Source organism: Macrotis lagotis, chromosome X (assembly GCF_037893015.1).
Source record: "Macrotis lagotis isolate mMagLag1 chromosome X, bilby.v1.9.chrom.fasta, whole genome shotgun sequence".
NCBI lineage: Eukaryota > Metazoa > Chordata > Mammalia > Peramelemorphia > Peramelidae > Macrotis > Macrotis lagotis.
In genome coordinates, this window is record NC_133666.1 from 409,277,627 (window position 1) to 409,295,153 (window position 17,527).

Below are 17,527 nucleotides of genomic sequence, written 5' to 3' on the forward strand. Positions count from 1 at the left end.
GCTTGCTGATTTTGCATAGTATCCCCTCAAACAAATCCAATGCACATGCCTGTCATGGCATCACTTCCCTGATATCATGGTTTTCTTTGAGAATGAAGAACAAATATTATATATGTACATATGTGCATGTATGTGCATATGAGTTTCAATTTATTTGAAGTTCTGTATTTGGGGATATATTAATTCTATTTGAGCAACTTAAAACAGCCTAAAATTTATGTAGCATTTTCAAGAAAAATAAACAAACAAGGAAAAAATCTGTATCCCCTGCCATCAGAAAAACAGTGATGAAAACAGTTTTTGGAGAAGACCCTGTGACAGTGAGACTCTAGTCCAGGGAACAAGTGGGTTAAAGATAAAATAAGCACTTTTCTTTCCTGTTTAGAATCTCTAAGAATATGTAATTATCTTTGCTTTTTGTCAAAATTGCCTTTCTTTTTTTCCAGTTATTTTTTTTCAAATGAGAGCTTTTATTTATATCCTAATTACAATCTTTCTTTCCCCTTTTAATTTATCCATTTCTCTTTTTGAATCATTCTGGAATTTCTTGCTGATGATCCTTTATTTTAGGGGGCTCATATACATTGTTGTCTTATATAGTACTCATTTTTGAGTACCCTCCAACTTCTCCTTGAACGTACAGCTTATGTTCTTAGAATATAACTAGCCATTTGTTATACTTGACCCTGAGAGGCTATGATAAGGCTTTTCTTGTTTTTAATTAATAAATGTTTAGTGTTATCATTTCTCCACTTTGTTTTAAAGCTATTTGTAATTTTATCTTTTTTAATTTTAATTTTCCCCAGTTACATGTAAAAACAAGTTTTAACATTCTTTTAAAAATTTTTAGCTCTGAAATTCTCTTCCTTCTTCCTACCCCAATCCCCCAATGAAAAAGCAAGTAATTTGATATAGGTTAAAATGTGTACTCATGAAAAAAAATTCCATAAATCATGTTGTAAAAAAAGGCAGACCACCCCACAAAAAGAAACCTCAAGAAAAATAAAGTAAGAAAAGGATACTTCAATCTTATCCAGCCACTATCAGCATTCTTTATCAAAAGTCTTTGAGGGGTGGTTAGGTGGCAGAGTGGATGGAGCACCAGCCCTGGAATCAAGAGGACCTGAGTTCAAATCCAGCCTCAGATACTTAGTAATTACCTAGCTGTGTGACCTTGGGCAAATCACTTAACTGCATTGACTTGCAGAAAAAAAATCTTTCAGAGTTTTATGGGGTCAAGTCATTTACAGCTGATCTTCCTTCAATATTACTATTACTTTGCATACAGTACATTTCACATTATAGTTTCTCATGCAAGTCTTTCCAGATTTTAGTGAGAGCATGCTGCTCATCATTTCATAGAGCAGAATAGCAATTCACCTTAATCACATAATACAATATGTTTAGCCATACCCCAACTGATGGACATCTCCTCAATTTGCAACTCCCTGCCAACAGAAAAGAATTGCTATAAATATCATTATACATATAGGTCCTTTTCCTTCCCATTTTTCATCTCTTCTAGAACACAGACTTAGTAATGGCATTGCTAGGTCAAAGGGTGTGCATGGTTTTATAGCCTTTTGGGCATAGTTCCAAATTGCTTTATAGAATGTTTGAATCATTTCACAACTCTTCTAGCAGTGTGTTAGTCTCATTTTCCCTAAATCTCCTCCAACATTTGCCATTTTCCTTTTCTGTCTATTAGCCAATATAAAAGGAATTGTTTTTCAATCATTAGTAAAAATATTTATTTTAAATATGGCCATAGATGGCCTTGAAAACCTCATCCAAAAGCTGTTCACATTTTTGATCATTTATCAACTGAAGATTGACTCATTTTTTTATGAATTTGACTCAATTTACTATGTTTGAGAAATGAAGCCTTTATCACAGCTACTTGTTTCAATATTTTCCCCTCAACTATTGCTAACTGTATTTCCCTCAATTCTATTCCCTTCCACACTTATTGATTCTATTCTCTCTTTATCCTTCTCACCCGGCCCCTCCTCAGAAATGCTTTACTTCTGGAGATCTCATCTCACAGTCATCCCTCCCTTCTAACACCACTCTCTTCCCCTCCTACCTCCCTATAGGGTGAAGAAAGATTTCTATATCCAATTGAGGATATGTATTATTTCCTCTCTGAATTAATATCGATGAGTAAGGCTCATTCATTCTCTCATTCATCTCTCCATTCCACTGTAAAAACTTTTTATCCCCTCTTTTATGTGAAATAATTGATCCCATTCTACCTCCCCCTTTTCCTTTCTCCCAGAACATTCCTCTCACCTCTTAACTCCATCTTTTTAATATATTATACCTTTATATTCAAACTAATTGCCCTAATAAATGAGAAAGCTCTTATGAGTTTCAGTCTCGTCTTCCTATGCAGAAATATAAGCAACTCAACATCATTAAGTCCCTTATGATTTCCCTTTCCATTTTACCTTTTCATGATTCAATTGAGTCATGTGTGTGAATATCAACATTTCTGTTTAGCTCTGGTCTTTTTATCAGGAAAATTTGAAAGTCCCCTATTTCATTGAATGTTAATCTTTTTTTTCCTGAAAGATATTGTTCAGTCTTGCCGAGTCTTGGTTATAATCCAAGCTCCTTTGCCTTCCAGGATGTGGAAGTTGCTAAATCTTGATAATTTAATTGTTTGTTTCTGACTGCTTGCAATAGTTTCTCCTTGACCCAGGAGCTCTGAAATTTGACTACAATCTTCCTAGGAGGTTTCATTTTGGCAACTATTTCAGGAGATGAGTGTTAGATTTTTTCAATTTTTATTTTACCTTTTGGTTCTAGAATATCAAGACAGTTTTCCTTGATAATTTCTTGAAAGATGATGCCTACTTTCTTTTTTTTTTAATTTTGATCATAGCTTTCAATTAGTCAAATAATTTTTTTAATTATATCTGCTGGATCTGTTTTCCAAGTGAATTGATTTTTCCAGTGAGATATTTCAATTGTCTTCTAGTTTTTCACTCTTTAGTTTCATTCATTTATTGCTTCTTGATTTCTCACAGTCATCAGCTTCCCTTTGCTCAGTTCTATATTATAAGGAATTATTTTCTTCAGTGAGCTTTTTGTGCCTCCTTTGCCATTTGGTCCAGTCTGGTTTTTAAGATGAATCACTAATTTTTTGTATAGTTCATCAAGATGCTAACTTGTTATTTATAGTTTTCTCATATCTGTCTCCCTACCCTGCCCAGTTTTTCTTTTCTCTCTCTCATTTGATTTTCAAAATTCTGAGCTCTTCTATGATCTGAAATCAATTCATATTTTTCTTGGAGACTTTGGATGTTGGAATTTTGATTGTGTTATCTTCACCTCAGTATGTGTTTTGATCTTCCTTTACACCATGGTAATTTTCTAGAGTCAGATTTTTTTTTTCCTGTTTGCTCATTTTCCCAGTCTATGACTAGATTTTTAACTCTTAGTTAAAATAGGGCTCTGTTTTCAGGGTTGGGGGGGGCACTGTCCCAAGTTTTGTGCAGCTACTTTCTGGGATACTTCTAGTTCCCAAGATGGCATGATCTAAAGAGTGGGTTTTACTACCTTCCTGACCAGTGCTTTGATCTGTGGGTAACCACAAGAACTTCTTTCTGTCCTGGAAGTTTAATGAGGGTCCCTGCTCCCCTGAAGTTGCAAGTTCCATTATGCTACTGCTCCTCCTCTTCCAAGAACTGCTATCCAAATCAGAGTATAGACAAAGCAACAGAGTTCTGTCTTAATGAAGCAAAGAGAGCCCTGTAACTACCTTTTGACCTCCCAGATTGCTTGGGTCCCTCCATGCAAACTTAGCATGCACTGGGCTCCTCTCTCATCCTTGTTCAACAGATCTTTTCACTAATCTTTGTTGTAAGATGAAAAATTGTTTCATGCTGTCTTTTTGTGGATTCTGTCACTCTATAATTTTTTTAGATTCATTGTTTAAAGTTATTTGGATAGGTTTAGAAGAGTGCTTGGATAAGTCCTTGTCTTTACCATCTTGGCAGCTTCTGATTATTGGAAAGAAGTGATTTTCTCCCATGTGAAATCTTCATGAAGTTCCCCTTAATCCTGATGTTTCTTCTTTTGCTGGACTTCTTGTAAAGTGCTAAAATTGTCTTTTCTTAGATTGTGTACTTGGTCTTGGCTCCTGCAATAAACACTGCTGTCAATCACTTCTTTTTTTAAATTTATTTATTTTCATCAATATGCACATGTCTATTTTTAAATTACAAAATTTCCTTCCACCCTCCCTTCCCAACACCCTCCCCTCAATGACAAACAGTCAGGTTAGCATTGTACATACATATTTTGATAAATATGTTTACAAATTAGTAATTTTGGGTATGAGGAATTAGAATTAAAGGACACAGATACATGAGAGATAATTTTTATGAAGTGTTCATCAGATTTAGAAGGGTTGTTTGTGTGTGTGTGTGTGTGTGTGTGTGTGTGTGTTTTATTTTGCTTTGTTTTTCTTCCTCCAGAGCAATCATTTCTAATCCTGGCATATTGCCAGAATGCCCATGAAAATTCCATTTTATTTAATATCTCACAAAATTCATAAAGTTGAAATCTGGACAAGGATCTATATGTACAGGCTGGTGGAGGGAGAGACTATATGTCTCCCTTCCTCTAAAGAAATTCCTCCTGAAGGAATCTAACTAAAATTGTTTTCTCCTCTAAGTCATCAGACAGTCAAAGGTGTAGATTCATGCTAGATTTTTAATTTATACAAATCTTTTTAATTGATTGATTGATTCAATGATGGTACTTTCAATGGCCAAAAAGCATCCAGGGCAGAATATATTATTTACTATTTTAGTTACTCTAAGTAAGGATAAGGATTGGGCGATTGACTTAATTGATTACCACCTTTATTTGCAGATTGACTCAATTGATTACCACCTTTATTTGCACTTTCCCCCTTCATTGCATGCCTTTTTTTCTGTTATACAATAATTTTGAGGGGGGTGTTGCAAGGCAATGAGGTTAAGTGACTTGCCCAAGGTCACACAACTAGGTCTGAGGCCAAATTTGAACTCAGGTCTTTCTAATTCCAGGTCCAGTGCTCTATGTACTGTGTCACCAAGCTGCCCCCATACAATAATTTTTATTTAATTTTTATTGTGACGTTTCCTTTTCTCCATACTGGTTTTCTCCTTGGAAACACTTATCTCCATGTTTTCTATTGGTCATTTTAATCTCTGCCCTTGTCTTATATAATTTCAGTTAAGGTTTAAACCTTATATAAGTTTGTTAATGTTTTCCAAAGAGGGGCTACTACAGACAAAATACAGTTGTGATATATGATAGCTATCAAACTGATAACTACCAGATTGATAAAAAAAAATGAAAGAGATAGAAAATCTATAAAAAAAACACACAAACTCAAAAATCACAGCATTCTGGGACAATTAAATGAGGTAATTATTTAATATCCTATAATTCTAAGTCAAGAATGCAGCAAGGTCTGTGTATCTGAATTAGTGATAGGGTTCAATTAAAATTACAGGAAATAGAAACAGTGATATTTCATAATTATTTCAGTTTTCATAGTCTAACCCTTGAAAAAGAATAGTCCATAGTTTGTTGTATAACCCGAATCAACAGCCAGTCACATTCCCAAATACCCTCAAAGATTTATATAAATCCACAATTTTGAACTTCCTTCCTTTCTCAGTTTAAACAGGAGAGAGAGAGAGAGAGACATACAGACAAACAGAGACAGAGAGATAGAAAGACGAAGAGGTGGGGAGGAAGGGGAGGGAAAGGAGTATGGTTGAGCATATAATTTTAAAGAATAAATTTTCATATATATTCATATCTGCATGTAGATGTACATTTATACATACATTTACACATGCCCATATATTTATAAATTAAATGCCATTGCCATATAATATAGGCTTTAATTCCATTTCTTATAGTTAAGATGTTTAAAAGCCCCAGAATGTTCCACTTCAGCAAAACCTTTGTTTTTTAAGGTTACATTTCAGTTCTCACTTAAAATGCTGTTTATCATTCTCTCCTGGTTCAGCAAAGATCAGAATTATTAGCTATATCGCATAGCTATCAATTCTCTGTCCTTCATACTCATATTTTTCTTTGGAAGGACTCCAGCCAACTTTTGTGCCAAACAGTAATCTTTGGAAACCATGCTCTCTGAATGGAGTAATAAAGGAGGTCATCTTTATACTGTCAAGTTATAGAAAAATCTGCCCAGAAATCAAGCAAACCTTCAAGAAATGAAGACACAAAAGTCCCTATTGATTTTAGGTAAACACTTTTTTGTTAACATAACAAGTATTTTTTAAAACTATGTGATGCCATTGAGGAAAAATTCTAGATGTATATTTGCACATACTTAGAATATCTTAAAAGACCTAAAATATTTTGATAACACCATAAAATAAAATTTAAAAGAACTTTTTTACTACCACTTTTAGTTTTTTAGACATATGTAGACACTACACATATATACATATATATATATATGTGTGTACATATATTCATGGATCTGTACACATATGATTCTTACACATGCCACTCCTGTTTATCCCTCCACACTTTGGAAAGATATAACAGCAATAATAATAATATTAGCCTGTAATTTTATAGCAGTTTAAGATTCATAATATGCTTTATATGCATTATTTTGTCTAAAGTGGTATATGAATATCTGACAACTTTAGCCATTTAGATTCATTCTGTTGAGTTATTTGGGGGAAATTCAAAAATATTTCAAAGTTGCTTAATAATAACAATAACAACAACACCAACAATAATAATAACAAATGACAATAAATTCTTCCTCAAAAGATTTGGAAGTTTTCTTTCTATAATCTGGTTTATAGGGATTATGTCAATTATCTCAATAATATAATCAGATACAGTTAACTTTTTTGTCATTTTTTGAAACTTTTATTGAGATATCCTTTTTATATTTTTGAAATATTCACACTCTTAAACTATATTTTTACCTCAAAGAATGGGTATGAAGAGAGCAATAATGCTTCTATCTAAACTAGGTTTATGATTCCAGAAGTTTCTCATACCAGTGAAACAACAGGTCTGATTCTATAATGTGCTATTCATCAAACTAAATTCAATTCAAATATAATCCAAATTTTTTTTCTAATAGCCACATTCCTTGCTGACTAGGTGATTATTTTCTACCAGCCTACAATCCAGGAAATATGATCTAAGAATCATTAAATTAACTTCATTTGAAATATCTCCTGAATAAAACTGTTGTAGCACTACCTCTTCACCTGCCCTTTCCTTTTACCTATCATGAAGCTACTGACCCAGAGTCACATTAATGATGTAGGGCATTTTATCTAGAAGAATAGTTTTAACATGTTTATGTTACCTAATGTGCAGTAGTAGCAAGTTAAATTCAGTTCAAAAGACATATTAATGTACTCTTGGTGCAGTTAAGAATGGCTCCACATGTTCTGGAATGTGATGTGAAAATATTCTCTCTAAGTCACTAAATTGTGTATTCTTTTACCCAGAAATATTATGTTAAGGGCTATACTCTAAAGAGAATAAATTTAAAAAGTACTAATTTGTATATGGCATCTATTTTTGTAGTGCCCAATAATTGTAACTAAGTGATGGTGGGAAACATCTAAACATATTAGAGCTTATAAATGTAATGGAAAATTGTTGTACTGTGAGGAAATCATAGAAGGGCTGAAGTGAGAGAAATTGGGGGAAATTTGTATGAATTGGTATAGAAAGAAATAGGCAGAACCAAGAGAGCAAGTTATACAATAAAAACAGCTCTATATAAATGAAGAACTGAGATAGTTAAGAACTCAGATGAATGCAAAGACCAGAGAATCACTGATGAAACATGTAACTCATCTCCTGATAGACAGAAAATGGATTCAAAGTGCAAAACGCAACCTAGATTTTTAGACATGCCTAGTCTGGAAATTTTTTGAACAGAGATGTATCTTTATTATAATTAATTTCATTTTTTAATTGAATTGGTAAGAAGAAGAGAAAAATGCTTACAATTTAGGGTGGGGAGGAAGCTAGGGCTAAAGAGTACTGGGAGTGGGGCTAAGAGAATAAAATATGTAAATATGGGACAGGGTAATGCTAAAAAAAATAACCTAAATACTTCACATTTTTCTTTGGTATAGTCAGGTAAATGAGGCGAACTTTCACAGAGACAGACAGTCAGACAGACACATGAGAAAAACATAAACACATTCATACACAGAGACAGAAGAAACAGAGTATACACGGTTGCTTTTTTCTTATATTGTCCGTAGATGGCGATAAAGTTTCAAAATTTTTTCCACCCCTTCTATGGCCTGCTCAATTGTAGTAAGGCATATTTTTTGAAGTGTTAAAAAAAATCTTTTATTAGAAGTTAGTGACTTTTCTATAATCTCCTAACTATTTTGATGCAGGTAATAAAATTACTTAAATACTAAAATCTATGTCTCTATTGGTAATGTCAGTTTATAATATTCACCTTCTCAATAGATCAATAAAATTCCATCTTAACTCAAGGTCAAGTGGGCAACATAGGTAACCACATCCCTGTATAATTAAAAAGGTATTTTTCAGGGCTCTTGCCTGATATTTCATTGTTCTCTAATTACCATACAATGACTACAATTCAAAATTCCTATCATTTCTTCACTCCCTGAAAGTTTTGAAATTTCAAGTGTCCCTTTATAAGAATGAATAGTTAATATAAAAAGAAAATGAGAAGGGAAAGATAATCATTAAAAAGGAAATTGGTAAAATTTCAAAGATAAATGTTCCTTACTTTAAAATTTTGCCAATAGTTGACTTGCTCTCAGAAATTCAGAGATAAGTCATTAATACAGTGAATGATGAAATGTCTTTCCCTCTACTTATGATGAAAATATAAATATTATGAAAATATCAAAATAATATGACAATTTATTTGAAATTGAACATACAGGAAAGTTTCTGAATAGATACAAGTAATATATATGATAGATTGTACTAAAATTATGTGTCATGGAGGAAAATTAATAAAAAATATTGCATTAACAGTCAAATAACAGGAAGGAATAAGGTGAGAGGAATATTGAGATTAAAACCATGCTTTAAAACTTGCCAGAATGAAAATATTAGTTTTTTTAATAATACTAAATTTCAGTTAATCTACAACAAATTTTTCCCTTGGAAAATCATATGCAGATATTGCAGCATATGGATTATACTTACTGTAGCACTCCTTCTAGAGTACTGCTCCCTTTGTCACTCACAACTTTTATAGGTTAAGTTCAAAGGTAGGGTTGTTAATATGTAAGGTTCAAGTAGATATGTATGCCCTTTTTCCCTTTTATCAACTAGTCACTAGATTCAATAACCAAGTCATTTACTAAAAATGGAATAGTAAGAATGTAGATGCAAAATATTTTCCCTCCATAAATCTGTGGATAGTACACTTACCCTCAAAATATATACAACAATTTTGGGGAAAGTAGGCAAAATTCTCTATTACAATGGTAATGATGCACATGTGGTCAAGACAAATTACAACTATTGTATCAAAAGGCTTTCTCTCTTTGAGGAATACTCACAAATCTTAAATTCTTCATGACTTGGGCTGCTTCTCCGAGTCCATAGCTGGCTCTATGGTTTAGCTCCTTAAACCTATTTCCAGCTTTTGATCAATTACCTGATGCTGTATTCATGTCTGTTTGCAGTATTAACATCATCTGAACTCTGGAATATACTGCCTATATTATCCAAACCCATAAATTTCTGAATTGCTGAGTGACATGTCTCCTGAATGACTAGTGGAATCTATATCTTGCTACTGGACCCTGATGGATCCAGAGAAGAGAATGAGGCTGGTGACTTCGAACAGCTCTCTCTCAATTAAATCCAATTCACTTGCAAGTCATAGATAGCATCACCTCCATGATGTTAAGGTTCTCTTTAAGAATGAAGGACAAACAATAATGGCTCCATTGTCAGGTATCATTGGCTTGTGCATAGTGGAAGTTTCTATCCCTTCTAACCCCCAAGAAGGGAAGATCTGACGATTATAAATTCCCTCAAATTGCCAAGCTCTTAATTTCAGATTATTTCCTTGGCTTAGCTATTTAAAGGTCCTGGAGTCAAAGTCAATAGCATCAGGGTGGCTAGGTGGCACAGGGGATAGAGTGCCATCCCTGTAGTCAGGAATACCTGAGTTCAAATCTGACCTCAGACACTTAATAATTACCTAGCTAAGTGGCCTTGGGAAAGTCACTTAACCCCATTACCTTGCAAAAACTAAAAAAAAAAAAAATCAATAGCATTATTTCTTCAAACTCAAAGAAAAATAAGTGTTTGTAAATTTGTACATTTCCATATCAAGATCTCATCATCTTTGACTGCATTCTGTGACTTCATCAACTGAGTTAGGAATATCAAATTCCCCCTCCCTTACAGTTAACATGCCTTAGAGATCTAGTAACTTGTCCAATGCATCCCAAATTATAGAGTTACAGACACTTCTAAAGCATGTATGATACTTTATGAAAGTACAAATAAATTGAGCAAAATTGATCAGGTACAAAATTGTATTTGCTGAGAACATAATACAATTGTTAAAACTACAGTGTTCAATTTGTATAAGGTAGGAATATCTCCCCAAAGTACTCTACACATAGTTCTACTTCGTACCTCTCTTACTATATCTCTTTTTAAAAATTTTCAATGATGAACATTTTTACATTATATTTAATAGATTACACCATTATATGAAAAACCCCTTGTAACAAAGTAAAATGATTAACCAACATTACCAATACAATGGCCTTATCTGAAAGCACATGCATCATTCCACATATATTGTACCTCTACTTTTCTACTTTTCTTTTTTTTAGTTAACAAAAATATTCTGCTCCTCTCATTCCCCATTTGAAAAAAGAAACAAATTCCTAGTAACAAATATTCATAGCCAAGTAAAACAAAGTCTCTCATTGTTGTATATAAAATATATGGATAATTCTACATTATTCTATCACCTCTGTCAGGAAATTGTTTCATCATCAGTGCTGTGAAATTATGGATAGTCATTGCATGAATCATAGTGCTTAAGAGATTTCAAGGTTGTTTGCCTACAGCATTTGTATAATAAAAATTGTTCTTCTGATTCTAATTATTCAGTTTTGGAGGAGAGTTGTTGCTTTTAGGTAATTTTTTCAATAATAAAATAACTTTAAAAATATACATCCAAAACTTTTTCTTATTTCTCTGATCTTTTTTTGAACTAGACCAACAGTGGCATGCAAAGTTTAGTAACTGTGTATAATTCCCAATTCTTTTCTAGGTCTTAACTTGGAAAAAAGGTGAAGAGTCAAACTGATAGCTAGCTTCATCTCTGGGACAGAGAGATTAATCTTTTTTTCTGTTTAGGCCCAGAGGGGAAAACTAGAAACAAATGTATTTGTAACAAAGGAATACATTCATGTTTGGTATGGAAAAACTTCCTAAAAATTGTTCATATGTAGAATGGGCTGCCTTGAAAAGTCACAAGTGTTTTTATTAGATGCCAGCAATTAAAACCTAGATTGATCTCACTAGAGGTTCCTTTTTCAGACTGGGGTTGAACTGTATGGTTACTGGAAGCTTCTCCATCTCTGAAATTCTGTGCTCCTTAAATCAATGACTTTTTATTTATCAATAGTAGAAACTACTAATCAAAATAATACAGAGAGTTTGCTTTTGTCCAAGGCATTGTTATATGTGCTAGAAAGAATAAGCAGGTGCAGAAGAATTTATTTTAAAAGTATGTTACAGCTCTGAAAAATATGATTGTTTATTTAAACATGTAAAATGCATTGTAAAAATACATTACATGTAAAATGTGTTATAAAATATATTCATGTAATGCTTTAAGATTTATAAAACCCTTTATAATGAATGTCCCTGTGAGTTAATTGGCAGAAGTATTATCTTCCCTGTTTTACAGATATGCAAACTGAGGCATAAAGAGGTTATATGCCTTATATGGCCCAGCTAATCCTCCCTTTTCATCTTCTTTTTCTAACATTTCTTCCTTCTTCTCCTTCTCACCCTCCCCTTTCTTGTTTGATCACTCCTCAGTTCCCTTGACTTGCTTTGATAATGTACACAAATTAAGGGGACATGTTACTAAATTCCCTATTTTTGAAGAGTTTACAACTAACTCACCTTCTAGTGACCAAGGTGTGGTCTTGGATTTATTTTTCATTTTGTCTTCTTCCTCAGCCATTCTTCCAATAATTAAATCTCTGCTTAATATTGTAAAGTCTATCTCCATTTCCCTATTTCCATTCATTTATTCACATGTAGGTCCTCATAAACTTTTGCTGGGATTATGAGACTAATTTCTTAATTGCTCTCCCTTCCTCAAACCCCTCTTTATTCCACTCTATTCTTTGCAAAAGCACCAGAGTATTTTTCCTAAAGTACAATTCTAACAGATTTGTTTACCTATTCAATAAACTCCAGTGGCTCCATATCATTTCTTGGATCAAAAATAAACTCCTCACAACATGACTCTAAACTACTTTTCCAATATTTTTATACATTCTTCCCTTTAATACACACTATGGTTCAGCCCAAAATAGTTTTTTTAAACTGTCCTATATGTTCATGACACTCCATCTTGAAAATCTTTACCTTTACACTAGCCGTTCCCAATGTGTAGAATGCATTCTTTCCTCACTTCCAAAACTTAGAAACACTAATTTTCACAAAGTTTTAGCTCCCACATGAGGTTTTACATTTGCTGAATTCATTTTCCTAAAAAATTCTCTTATAGCTATTTTGTTTATAACAACTAAATATGATGTCTTTTCTATTAAAATGCAAGTTCCTTGAGGGCAGGAGTTATTTCACTTTTTCCTTTATATCCTTAGTGCTTAGTGCAAAGTAAGTATTTCATAAATGTTTGTTTACTGATTGATACAGAACAGAATGTCTTGATTTTCCTTTCTGAATTTTGAGGGACATAATTATCATTAAGACACATAAAAATTATTAGCACCATGTTTTTGGCAGAGAACAAGCTCTAGCAGATGCCTGGATCACTAAGCCCCCAACCCCCATGACTATTATATCATGTCCCTGTGCCAGGATCCTCTTTTCTCCTCCAAAAGATATGCATCATACTTTGAAGATACTATCATTTCTATACAATTACTTTGATCTTCTCCCAAATGATGTCTAACTAACTTTCTTAGATTTCCTCAAATGAGATTATATATATATGTGTGTGTGTGTGTGTGTGTGTGTGTATAAATCTTTTTTACAAATTCTTTTTACATAATTCTATCAATATTCAGCTAGATTCATAATTTCAGTGTCACTAAATACTTTTAGCAAGTGATCAAACTTAACCCATCTATTATACAGTAGTCTTCTCTACCTGAATTTTCATCTGGAATTTGATCTAAACTTGGCATCTGTTATTTTTCCATAAAGGATAACTTAAGTCATGTACTTCCTCTTGTAGTCCCCAGCAAAGAATATCATCCTATTCCACAAACACTCTAGGTGTACATTTAATCTACCTACCTCACCTAACTGTGCCATAGTAACTCATTGGAAGCCAATTTATAAAACAAAAGGTGACCTGGTTAACACATAATGATTCACCTATCTATTATCATATGATCAAGGCAACAATGACTAAATTATTCACATGTCACAAGCCCAATTCTCAACAGTAAAGATCTGATGATAGGAAGTGAGCCAACCTATTTGGAAGATTGGGAACAGGTTGTAGAAAGCTTTGAATGCCAGAATCACTATCTTGGATTTTAGTCATTAGGCAAAGAGGACACGAAATTTATTTGAATGAAGAATTAATAAAAATAAATCACACTTGTTTGGGTGGACAGTGTAAAGAATGAATTGAAATGAGGAGAAAATGAAGTCAGGGAGAACATCTGGATGAGCACTGAATGGAATTGGGAAGTATTATCTTCTCAATGGGTAATAAAAAGGAATGAAGAGACAGCAGCATAACAAAGGGAAGATAGACAAGACGAAATTACACTATGAGGATAAAGGAGGCATAAAGTCATTGTCAAACAGTCATTATTGATCTTTAAAGAAATAATTATAACAGATTTGAGACATTAGATTTAAGATATAAGTAGTAAGAGAGTTCACTGACAAATAGTCTATAGATTCTATTCTCTTCCCATTTTTGAAAGTCAAGATAACATTTGCCCTTCTCTAGTCATCCTCCCATGAGATCATAGACCTTGATCTTTCAAATATCATTAACTATGGCTCTGCAAGCATATTTGTTAGATATTTCAGTACCGAAGGATGTGGTTCATCTGGGCAGGGTGCTTAAATTCATTAAGGGCATCTAGATTTAATATCATCTTTGTGGAAAGTGGAATATCAACTATGCATTTTTTTCCATTTATTTCCAGTGTATAGGTCAGACTAGCACGGGAACAAGAAAGTAGGCAAAGGATTATTAGAGAAAATCTCACATTTGGGATTTAAAAAAAAACAAACAGAAGGGAGTTGATATTACTATAAATCATGTGGAACAAAGAGACATTGTGAATCTAATGACTTATTGGTTTAATGTATTTAACCATAGTAATATAATAGACAAAAAAGAAATGGCATTGAAAAAAAATCAAAGAAAATGTAGTGCAAGGGAAGCAATAAGGGTAAACAAAAATATCACTAAGAAACAGTGTAAGTTTTCAGCTGAAGCTGGACTACATGAAATTTTAGTGGGTCAAATAGCCAGATGTCTATAACATTTTAGGTATAATCAATACTTCAGGAACAAATATTGAGAAAGTAAATAGGTTAAGTTTGAAGATTAAAACAGAAAGCCTTATAAAAGTCCAAAGGACCAATGGAAGTGAATGAGAGAAGCACTTGGTTGGAAGACTACAGAACTGAGGCAATTTAGGAAAATCAAATATTCACAAGGGGGTGGGGGGGTTAGTAATGGAGAGGTGGTAAAGGTCTAGATAAAATCAAATGGGACAAGTAATTAGTGGTCTGTCACAGTGAAGAAAAACAGTACATTTAGGAACTAAGATTTAGAAGACTTTGATTCCTTTCCTAAAACTACTTACCAAACATGTGAGCCTTGACATTAAACAAGAAACTCACAGGATGACAAATACAGACATGAAAAGCATTCCAAGTCATTTAGTCCAAACCCACTCATTTTACTTGGAGGAAACTAAGGCCCAGAAAGGTCAAGTTCTTGGCCTCAGGTGTCACAGGTAGTTAAGATTCAGAACCAAGATTTAAATCCGATTCCATCTAACATGCTCAAGACTACACTACTCAGACTCTAACTTAAATTTTCTGTGCCTCATTTGTAAGGTAAATGAAACCTATGAACTGAATTATTTTTATTGTCCCATATTCAGCTAACATTCTGTTATAGATAGTACTTTGTGAACCTGTCACAGAGACATGATTAAAAATAATGAGAACTTTCCTGACCCACACATTTGCTTGTATGCTGGCTGTGCCAAATGCACAGGTGGTTTGCTTTAATGATAATTTTATTTCTTAATGGAGAAAATGAAGAATATTACCTTTTTCTAGACATGATTTTATCAACCAGGAGAAATGGGTTATTGAAGTAGGGATTGGGAACTTTGGTGGGAAATGGCATGTAGGGAAAAGGGAAGTAACCATTCCACATTATCATTTTTGATGGAGGAGTGAGAAACCAATCATAGCTTGACATGTACACTAGATTTTAAGAGAACAGATTTCAAAAGAATCAAACATAAAGATAAGTAAGATCCTATGGTTTAAGCTCCTATGGATGAAGTCTGCATAAGAGGGATGAAAATCTCAAAAGTGAAATTTGGAAATGAAAACAAATCATTCTCCTGAAGAAGAAAGGGGTTAATGGTCTAAGATTATAGAAGTAAAACTTAAAGAGGTCTCAGAATTCATCTGTGATGAAATCAATTTACAATCTACAGATGAAATCTGAAATCATTTCTAAAACTTCAACCTACTATCATAGGATGACAAATCTAGACATGAAAAATATTCAAAGTCCAAACCCACTTATTTTACTTGGAGGAAAATAAGGTCCAGAAATGTCACATTCTTGACATCATGTGTAAAGAATTTACAGATAAGAACTCTGAAATTCAAATGGGTTGTGACTTACCTAAGAACAAATAACAATGACACAGAAAAGGGAAGATATGGAGGAAAGGAATGTTTATATAATGCCAGATAGTTTTCTAGATTCCCTTACAAATATCTCAATTATTCCTTACAACATGAGGAGCAGATATTATTATCCCCATTTTACAGTTGAGGAAAATTATGCTAATAATGCTTAAGTGACTGTCCAAGATCGCATAACTATTAAATGTCTGAGGAAAAGGATCAGAATACTACCCATTGGACCACCTAGTTGTCTCTAATAAACCATAAATAACATATTTAGCAAATTTACAGATGTTAGAATTGAGTGTATGATAGCTAAAACACTTAAGCATCTGAATTCCAAAGTATCTTTAGAGGTTAGACTGCTAGACTGAATCTAGCAAGATTATATTTCTCCTAATAGAGGGTTTGCTATCTGTATAAATGGAATAAGTACTCAGATTCATGAAAATATAGGTTCATAAAATATTAAATCTGACAATATTTGATAGATGTATATACACATACAGACGCTTGTACATATATGCAATTATATACAAAATTCATATTTTGAAACAGCATCTATTTATCTACCTGCATATACAAATATATTTATCTCTGTATTCACATGTCTACATGATTAGACACATTATTTACAAAGCACACTGAAAATAAACTTTAAAAAGTTAACTGTCAATTTACAAATGTATTTTTAGAAAGAGTAATTTGTGCTCTTTGTTTCAGTATCTTATATTTACTTTAGTCACTGGTTTAGCAACATTTAATATGTTGAAATTAAGATATCTAAAATGTATCTAAGATCTATCTTACTCTATAATGTTAAAAATTTTCCATTCTTCAGATATCATATTATAATAAATACTCCAAGGTTTAGCAAAAACAATAAAGAACATTTTAGAGATAAAAGGAATCTAACAGTTTGATTTTAAAAAATCATTTTGCATGTTTTCTTTCAGACTTTACAAGAAAAATGATAAAAAATAAATAAAATGATACAAATAATATTTTAAGTAATGTTATATGTTTGAAAATAGCTTAACTCTTGTGAAAATTTTTCAAAAAGCAAGCTCATACCATAAGTATATCTGGGCTAAGAAGATGATAAAATGGGAAAGCCTGAAGTGAGGATCTTATAAAAGTGGCTTTTCTGTTGCAAATAATGAAGGTGAAAGTTTGGGTGAACTTAGCCTAGGTTGCCTTGATAGTAATGAAAAAACTGATCTATAGGAAAATAATCAAGGATTAAGTCCATAAGATTCTACATTTCCCTGATCTCCTAGACTATTAGTATATCAAAAGGGAAAATAGGAAAGATTAATATAAACTTTGCTTGTTAAATATATGTTAACTTTGGGATCTT

The 17,527-nt window shown here is 32.8% G+C and overlaps 1 protein-coding gene across 2 annotated transcripts in view; it reads right to left on the bottom strand.

Moving 5' to 3' along the window:
* Positions 1-17,527, bottom strand: part of CXH8orf34 (chromosome X C8orf34 homolog) — a 443,848-nt gene that overhangs the window by 333,762 nt on the left and 92,559 nt on the right. The window lies entirely within an intron of this gene.